Source organism: Vigna radiata, chromosome 8 (assembly GCF_000741045.1).
Source record: "Vigna radiata var. radiata cultivar VC1973A chromosome 8, Vradiata_ver6, whole genome shotgun sequence".
NCBI classification, from domain to species: domain Eukaryota; kingdom Viridiplantae; phylum Streptophyta; class Magnoliopsida; order Fabales; family Fabaceae; genus Vigna; species Vigna radiata.
The window spans coordinates 6,977,313-6,987,883 of record NC_028358.1 but is presented as its reverse complement, the minus strand read 5'-3'; positions in this window follow the sequence as shown (position 1 = coordinate 6,987,883).

Here is a 10,571-nt window from a genome sequence, read left to right as displayed (position 1 = left end):
TTCCTTACTTCTCTCCATTTGTTCAAGATGTTCATATCATCCAACAAGTCCTTCCTATTCCCATGGATGCGTCCAATATTTCCAATGTTTTTGTCCATCCAAGTCCTCTTGAAACATCATCTCTACATATTGATATTTTTCGACACAGGACCTCGATGGAGAGTCCACGTCTCCAAGAAAATGGTAAATCCCCTGCTTCAAATTCTTCTCCCTCGTCACTTCATACCATGACTCTTGGTGACAATGATTTAAGTTGGCCCATTGGTCTTATAAAAGGTAATTGTTCCCTTCGAAACCCATATCCCATTTATAATTTTCTTGGCTATCATATATTGTCACCTGACTATTATTCTCTTTTATCTTTAGTGTCCTCTGTGGTTATACCCAAAAAATGTGAAAAAAAAACACTTACTCATCCTAGATAGTGACAAGCCATGAATGCAGAAATGCATGCTCTTGGTGACGATGATTCTTCTCCCTCGTCACTTCATACCATGACTCTTAGTGACGATGATTCAAGTTGGCCCATTGCTCTTAGTAAAGGTAATCGTTTCACTTGAAACCCCTATCCCATTTATAATTTTCGTAGCTATCACAGATTGTCGCATGCCTATTATTCTCTTTTATTCGTGGTGTCCCCTTTGGTTATACCAATAAATGTGAAAAAAAACATTTGTTCATCCTAGATTGTAATAAGCCATGATTTCATAAATGCATGCTCAAAACCATAGTAATACTTGGGAGCTCGTGCCCCTTCCACACAAAAAAAAGGCAGTTGGTTGTTTATGGGAGCATGCAATTAAAGTCGGCCCGGATGGTGAAGTTCATCGGCTCAAAGCCCGATTACTTGCTAAAGGATATACTTAGGTTTATGGCCATGATTATTGTGACATTTTCCCTCCTATGCCCAAGATTATTATTATTCGTCTTTTCTTTTCAATGGTAGCAATTCATCACTGACCATTTCATCAATTAGATATAAAAAATCCCTTCCTCCACGGTGATCTTGAGGAAGAAGTTTATATAGAGCAATTTCCTAGGTTTGTTGCTCAGGTTTGGTAAGGTATGCAAGTTGCATCTCTCTATATATGGCCTCAAGCAATCGATATGTGCTTGGTTTGGAAAATTCAGCTTCGTTGTTCAAAAATTTGGGGAAAAACACACAGTGAAGCATATAATTTTGTCTTTTATCGTCATACATCTCCTGGGAAATGTGTTTACTTAATAATATACGTTACAGGAAACAATACTGCTGGAATATCTCAACTGAAGGAGCACTTGTGTAGACAGTTTCAAACCAAGGATCTTGAAAGTCTCAAATACTTTTTGGGTATTCAAGTAGCTTAGTCCAAAGATGGAGTTATAATTTCCCAAAGGAAGTATGATCTTGACATATTACAAGAAACAAGTATGATTGATTGTAGACTGATAGACATTCCTATGGACCTAAATAAAAAATTAATGACAAAAGAAGGTGAATTATTCTCTAATCTAGAGAGATATAGGAGGCTGATTGTAAAACTGATTTATTTCATTATGGCAAGGTCAAATCTATCTTTTGCAGTTTGAGTGGTTAGCCAATTCATGCAGGCTCCATGTGTTGGTCATTGGAATGCTATCATTCGCATTCTAAGATACGTCAAAAAGGCTCTGGGGTAAGGGTTGTTATTTGAAAATAAAGGGAGCATTCAGATCTTTGAGTACTGTGATGTAGATTGCACAGGTTCGCCTACTAATAGACGATCTACTATTGAATATTGTGTTTTCCTTGGAGGAAACACTATTTCTTGGAAAAGTAAGAAACAAAATGTAGTGGCCTGATAAACAGCTGAAGTTGAATATAGGGTAATGTCGTCACTAACATGTGAACTTGGGTGACACAGTTCCTTTAAGAGCTTAACTTCTGTGACATTCAAACTATGAAAACGTATTGCGATAATCAAGCTGCTACCCACATTGCATCAAATCCAGTATTTCACGAGATATATAAACATATAGAAATTGATTGTCATTTTGTTCGTTTGAGGTTGTTGACAAAATAAATGTGTATTGAGTTTGTTGGATCAAACAACTAACTCGCATATGTGTTGACTAAGGCTTTAAGGGGATCTCAAATTAAGTTTTGAAGAGATTTTGATGATGATTATTTATATACATTGTTAAAGGCACTTTTTTATTTATCGTGCATGGAGGTACCAAAGTGCCCAAAGCTCCTCCGACAGACATGCTCACTGATTTCATGCGTTAGAGCCTTGCCAAACATGATGACATTCATGATTGATGTACTAGCATGAGGCAAGGCCAGGTTTCCTTACAGGACAACATGTATCATCTTTCACTTGGCCTACCAGACTTTCCTGATGATGGACTGATGACTGGGGCTCAGTTTTCCTCTCATATATCTTGGCCTGAGGGCAGGCCTGAGTCCATATGGGGGAGTGCTTTTGCAGCAGAGCCAAATCTTGAGGATATGATGGTCGGAGAGGGTGACGAGGAGGAAGAAGAACCTGATCTACGCTGGACACAACCACCCAGTAGAATGAGAGTCAGTGGAGATCCATATAGGATGGTTCTTGGTGACTCACCAACGGGTGGATGAAGACATAACTTTGATATATTTTATTTATTTATTTTATTTTAGTTATCATATGTTATAATATTTGGAGCTATGTGTTTATTTGAGTTTTTTTATTTGATGAATGATGCAATTTCTGATTAAGTTGGTATGATTTTGCAAGATGAGAAAATGTATGATTGTGGTTGCAATGTGTTTAATATGTGATCTTGTGCATGAGTTGAACTATGACTAGATATATTGGAGTGTTTGAGAGCATGAATGAGAGTAAACCAGATGAGATGATGAATTTGTTTTGGATATGGAATTGATTTTTGCATGATTGTGATTCTACATACATACTTTTGGTTAAGGATGAGAAATACATTGTTCTTGTTCATTGTATAGCTACTTGGCCAAATAGCCAACCTTGGTACATCATTATTCAATTGTGAAACCTTTTGAGCCTTGATATTTTTTCTTCCACCTTGAGCCTTTGAGATGTTATCCTACCTTACACCTTAGAAGAGAACAAGTATTATGTTGATTAAGGGAATGGTTGAGTCCAAGTTTGGGGAAGAAAAATAACGTGTAAAAAAAATAGAAGAAGAAGAAAAGAAATTGATCAAAAGGGTGCATGATTTGAAAAAGATGATTGAATTGAGAAAGAATATGGTATGGAATGGTTGATAGATATATTGGATTTTGGTGACAATTGAGAATTGAAGCATATACTTATGTTCTCTTCTTAGATGCATTTAATTAAAACCGTGATTCTTCTAGCCAAGCCAAGCTCCAAACCTCAAAAGACCTTTTGACTTACCCAAATGTGTGTGAAATGTATGAATTGGATGATGTGCAAAAGTTGATGAAGTTCTTTAACAAATATTTTAATACAAATGTGAGGACAAACACTAAATTTAAGTGATTTGAATATTTGGTTTGGTTGTTCATACTATATGCACAAGTGAACTTTTTGTTGATGAATGCATCATGTCATGTTTGTTTCAAGTCTTCAGGAATTCATATAACATTTTCTGATGTGCACATTCATTTCATCAAAATGTCAAATGCTTATTTTGTTTTTAGTTTTGTGATTTCATGAGGACATGAAATAGTTCAAGTTTGGAGAACTTGATAAGTGTGAAAAATACTTGTTTTCATACTTATAAATGAGCTCAATATTATTCATGTGTGATGAAGGAATCAATCCAACAACTATTATCTTGGGAAGAGACTTCATGATGATAACACGAACCAATATAGATTTGCATGCAGAATCATTGACAATGGAGATAGGAGACGAGAAAATGCGCTTCGACGTGTTAGAATCTGGGAAACACACTTTCCCGTCTCCTATCTCCATTGTCAATGATCCTGCATGCACATCTATCTTGGTTCGTGTTGTCATCATGAAGGGTCTTCCCAAGATAATAGTTGTTGGACTGATTCCTTCATCATCCTTCATATCCAAGATATAACAATCTGCGAGAAAAATTAACTTGTCTACTTGGACAAGCACGTTCTCAAGCACACCTGCAGGGTTAACTGTGCTACGGTTGGCTAGTTGAATGACCACACCAGTAGTCTTAAGAGGTCCCAGAGATAGAGAAGTAAACACTGATAAAGGCATTACATTAATGGAAGCCCCTAAATCTAGCATGGCATTGTCAAACTTTGAATTTCAAATAATACAAGGAATAAAAAAACATCCTGGATCCTTGCATTTTCACGGTATTTCAATATGCTTCTTAATAAAGCTTGACACATTTCTTTCCAAATTCACAACCTCATTATCCCTAATGTGCCTTTTATTTGTGCAAAGTTCTTTTAAAAACTTGCATATTTAGGGATTTGTTTAACAATATCTAGCAAGCGAATGTTGATTTCCACCTTTTTGAAAGTATTTAAAATCTCTTGGTCTAATTCCTCCATTTTCTTGTTTCTTGGCTTCAACTGATTTGGATATGGAGGAGGTGGAGAATAAGATGAAGAAGAATTTTTATAAGAAGAATTAAAGGATACTAACCTGGATTTATCAGTGGTAGTCTCAGGTGATGGTTCACTTAGTCCTCCATTATCATCAATATGCGTGTCTTCTTTCTCATTATCTTCATCTTCTTGGGCTTTCTCATAACCTTGTACTTGCTTACCTGTTTTAAAGTAATAACACTTACATTTTGCGGGTTGATCACTGTTTGTGCAAGCAGTTTATTTGACTCCTTAGCCTCTAACTTTTCCACTCTTTGAGTCAGCTCTACAATTGATGTCTTGATTTTTGAATTTTGCTTAAGCATTGTCTTCATGAAATCTTGCAGTGACATTTCAGGTTGAGATTGTCGCCTTTGTTGAGGTGGATCTTAAGGTTGCCTGTTCTACTGATACCCATTGGAGGATGAATCATGATAATTCTGGTATGATCTATTTCCTCCAATCATGTTTGCAGCAAAAGCTTGAGATGAGTTTTCCACAACAGTTTCCATCAAGCTAAGACATTCATTAGTGTAGTGATAAATTGAAATGCAAATTCCACATTTCTTAGCAATTTGTGGAGTTGAGGTTTTAAACAAGCTTGCAATCTTGTCGAGTTTTCTCTCTAGCTTATTCAATCTTTCATCTATTCTTTTTCCATCAACTACACCATTTTCAATTTCATGCATTCCTTTCAACAAAGTCACTGAATTTTCTCTTGTTCCATATTGTTGATTGTCTACTGTCTTCCGTTCTATTAGATCTATACCATCTTTTGGTGACCTGTCTAAGAAAGATCATCCGCTTGTTGCATCTGCCCATGACCTATCAATTGGATTTAAGCCTTCATAAAAGCTTAGAATGAAATCTACCATTTGGAGTTGAAGGCATGAAGCATATAGTTTCTTGAATCTTTCTCAATATTCACTAATATTCTTTCTATCTCTCTGTCGTATATCTTGAATTTCTCTATGTATGGCAGATAATCTGGATACAAGAAAATAATTTTCAAGAAAGAGTCTTTCAGTAGTTTCTCAGGCTCGAGTGTGGTTGTTCTCTAGTGTATGCAGAAAAAAAAATCCGTACAAGCAGGACTGTGCCATCTAAACCACTCCTTGTCGACCTTGAGATTGAGAATACAATTGGCAAAAAAATAGTGACACAAGGAGACTATGAGCTATAAGTCAACAAGTTGCCCTTGAATCTTCAACTTCTTTCAACAATCAAATAATTGATCTTCTTGATACTTCTTTAGTGAATGAAATGGATGGGATAGGACCACCTCTAAGGAGAACAATAGGGGACTCTATTGGTTACACAAGCCCGAGAGACTTCTCAAGCATTGTGAGGCCTTCTATGAGTGAAAAACTGGCAGAAATGAAACCTGCTCTACTTCAGCTCATCAATTTTAATCAATTTTCTGGCATGGACAATGAAGACTCTCATGCTCATTTGGTAACTTTCTATGAATTGTGTGGTTCAGTGGGTGTAATGGGGGAGGATGAAGAAGCGTTGTACATGATACTCTTACCATTTTCTCTGAATGGTAAAGCAAAGGCTTGACTTCAGTCACAAAGTAATCAAAGTTTGACTAGTTGGGAAGATGTGGAACACAAATTTCTTTCTTGCTTCTTTCCACAATCAAAGAGCACAAAAATAAAAGTTGCAATTGCTACTTTTGTTCAAGGAGTAGATGAACCATTATGTGAAGCTTGGGAAAGATTCAAAGCTTTATTGAGAAAGTGTCACAGTCATGGATTTAGCCTAGAAATGCAAGTGCAAACCTTATATAATGGTTTGCAACCTCATACAAAGATGACATTGATCATATGTAACAAGCAACAAATGATTCAATTCAGAAAAACTCAGGGAAAGTCAACTGTGATCTAACATGATAACATTCACAAGAAAAATCTAAGGCACAACATATCACAAGGTTAACTTAAGGTTCCACAAACATCATCAAACAACTACCATAAATATTGATCGCAATTAAACATAAAGTATTCTCAAACGTTTCATGAAGAAAGTAACCACAATTTGAACTAACTTGACCCATCTCAAGCATCATTTTATATTCAAGCATAAGCATCCTGGATCAACATAGTTTATCAAGTCAGATAACTTAACAAAAAATTCCACAAACTGAAAAGCAAAATGTTCATTCAATTCTAAACTAGGAACTGAATTTTAACCAAATTTAAAAGTTAAACTAGAAAACTAAACAAAAGAAAGCAATATAAAAGATCCTGTGAAACTCATGAAAAGTTGTTATCGCTCTCTTCAGAATCATCATCCTTTTCTTCATCAGTATTATCATCAGCTGCTACTCCACCTTCCCTAATAGAACGAGACTGGTCTACAGGCCAAGCAACATACTCATCAAACTTAGTAGCAAACATCATGTTCAGCTCAGGCGTGGCATATGTAAGCTCACGAAGCATCCGAGAAATGGCAAGCTGACCCCTATGAATGGATGCCAGATAGGGGAGCATGTCAGGCTGAGGTGCACTATGTGCCATCATCATAAGGAAGGCAATACTGCATATAGAAAGAAAAGTCAATGGTTTTACGTGGTTGTTCAAAAGGTGGGGCGAAGACATCAACCCCTGCTAGTTGCATAGGTGAGTAATGAGAGAAGGACGACCAAGTAGAGCGTTAAGAACCGTTGTATGAGCACACTAATGTATTTCTTTTGATATTAGATTGCCCAAATTTAGTGTCTTTCTGGTTATGATGCTAAATAGTATGGGAGATCGATTCACAATAATATCAGAAACTTGAGAGCAGGGAAAGATGTTGGAGAGCATAAGAGTCATCCAAATCTTGCTTAAAGGTGTTAAGTCAGATCTCCTAATGTGCTCTGGTTGTCCTTGTCTATTGTGTTTGAATGTACCCCCTGGACGGCAAATTGCTCTCTCGATAGTTGGATAATCAACATCTTCTAACATTTGGGCGTATTGACATGGAGTGTCTCCCCTTCCCACTTAGTTTCAAGGAAGGAGTTAATGGTATTTTCATCATAAGGGATTCTCTTTCCCCTTACATAACTCATGAAAGGAATACCACTCTCTGAAAAGATTTGTGCATTGGCATAAAATTCCTTTACTACGACTATGGTGGCCGGTTCAGGGTAGGTGCCCAAATTTTCCCATTTTCTGATACGACGCTCAGCTGCACAAAAGCACGTAGCCTAGCGCCAGTGACCTATCGTGGTGCACTTAAATTCCAACCCCCTTTTACCCACTTCACTTTTTCAAACCTAATTTCTATCACTTTTCCTTTCTCTCTTCAAACCACTCTTCACTCTCACATTCTCGCATCTTCCACCATAATTTCTCAACTTTCCACTCACATTTCACACACTCATTTACTCCTTGCCATTTTTGTTCCCATTCCTTTCCCCCCTTCGAACTCATCACCACACCCCATTTGAGAGCGTCGCCACCATGGATAGAGCTTGTTCCAATTTCTAGATTTTTGCTTTTGCTACCCATTCAATCTCTCATAAGTAGGCCTGCACCATTGTTTAGACTTTCACTCTTGCATTTGTTTTGTTAAAGTTTTGAACACCGTGAAAATGTGAAATGTGATTGTCGATATAATGTTTTTGTTTACATGTGTATGAGCTATGTTTGATAAGGTAGTAGTTCAGAAATTAATTGGGAGAATTTTTCTCTGTTTGTTATGGCCAAGGAGCTCATAGCACGCACCAGGGCCTAAAATGCTCCTGTCCAGCGTCCCTCAGCTGCATTGGCGCTGCAAGGCAGTTCCCTTTCATTTCGATGCATTTTGATCTTGTGTTGAGATTATTGATAAGGAAAACACTAATTTGGCTAAACCTTACAATCACACAATGCTTCTGGTTTTTTATGATGACAAAACATTATTAATAACAGATGTACTGATATGTGTTACATTTTCAAAACTTTCTTGTGTATGAGTTCTTGGAGAACATGTTTGTGTTGTTTTGTTTATGTGTGAATATTCACTGCTTTCTTCATGAGATATCATTTGATTGCATAACATATGTTTTAGAAAAGAAAACCACATGCACTTGGTTGAACTTATATTGTGTGACAAAACTACAAGTTGTAAGTCGACTTCATCATGAAGCAAGTCGATTAAATCTCATGACTTTGCACAAATTTTCAAAAACAGTGCTGTGAGTATTTTTGCAAAGAAAGATTTTCAAAACTGCATTGAAGTGACATAGTCGACGGTATGCGCAAGCTACTCGACTTCGTTAGTTATGTTTTGAATTTCTGTTAATGCTTGTGATATATAACGGTAATATTTTGATTCTTTGACCAAGCATTAATTACTAGTCAACTGAATGAAATGTGCAATCAATTTAGTTGGTCTGATTGCAACTAATTGCATTCATTGTCTTAACTGTCTGACTGAAGTCGACTATATTAGTAGCGTAGTCAACTATATTAGTAGCGTAGTCGACTATTGTTTCAGATCTTGATCTCTGTAAAAAGCTCCAAGAGCTCATCAAGAAGACCATGGAGATCTCTCTTTGATAGTTGCTTGAAGAGCAAGGTTGTTGTGCTGGAAGAAAGACTTGATCACACTGCACATTGAGGTGTTTTGGAATGTGGTTGTCTACTTCTCTCAATGTTGTGAAGATTGTGGCAGCCCTGTTGTGATTACAGGAAGAGGAAGTGCTGCGTTCTAGGAACTTTTAGGATTGTTCAAAGTTGACAAAGACTGCAGGAGAGGGGATATTTCGCTGTTGTTCTTTGGGTGTTGTATGCCTATATTTTGGTTAGAGAGTTAGAGAGGTGTTTTATATTTTGACATGGATGTCTCTATAGAAACCTTGTTGTAAAAACCTTGACCATTATAATGCATTTGCTTTCGGGTATAGGAAGGACACTGGATGTAGGCAGTTTGGCTGAACCAGTATAAAAACTGCGTTTGAATCTTCTATCCCTAAACTCTTTACTTTTAAGTCGACTTTATTTTCAGTATAGTCAAGTATTTTCCGCTGCACTGATTTATCTTTTTCTTTGAGATTCAAAAAACTTTTGAAAGTTCATTACTTTGCGAAAAAGATTTTAAAAACACTGTGATTTTTGAACCTCACCAATTCACCCCCCTCTTGGTGTTGAAACTAAGCCATTCTTTTTCCAACAATTAGCACTAGAGCAAGTTTTCATAAGATATTTGAAAAACTAGTTGACTACATTTTTCTTTGAATCGACTATATTCCTGGGAATGGCTTTTGTTTCTCAAATGAGAAGGACAAGTGAATCCACACTTGAATTGATATCAGTTACTTGCAATGCAAAATCAAATTCTATTACTAATAGATTCTATGAAATTTTTGAAATAGGGATCTTGCGAGACAAGGCAACTTATGGTGATAAAACTAGTCTTGGATCACAAAGAAGCAATTTGCATGCTGATAGATTTACAAGATTTCTTAATGAAAAGAAAAGCCAAAGGAGTCAAAGTGATAACAAGAAGACCACATCTGAAACTGATCTTATCATGATGGAAAAATCTGAGGTTGCAGAAGCAAATCCAAAACAAGGAACAAGAAGCTCCATGTGGTACTTGGACAGTGGATGCTCAAGACACATGACAGGGGATCCTGCCAAATTCTCTAGCATTTCTTACAAGACTTCTTGTCATGTTACATATGGCGACAATAACAAAGGAAAGATCTTTGGTATAGGTAAAATTAAAACTCCTTCATATGATGAGATTAAAAAAATGTTCTTCTTATTGAAGGGTTAAAGCACAACTTATTCAGCATCAGTCAGCTATGTGACAGAAGATTAAAGATTACATTTGAGCCTAAACATTGTTTGATCAGTAATGGTTCAACAAACGAATTTTACTTATGGGAAAAAGGTTTAACAATATCTACATAATCGATTTCAAGGAAACGTCACTCAAGTCAGTAGTTTGTTTAATGACTAAAGAAGATGATGTCTAACTATGGCACAAAGGACTTGCTCATATCAACATGGGTCAACTGAACAAGTTGGTATCAAAAGATCTTGTCATTGGTCTTCCCTACATTCGCTAC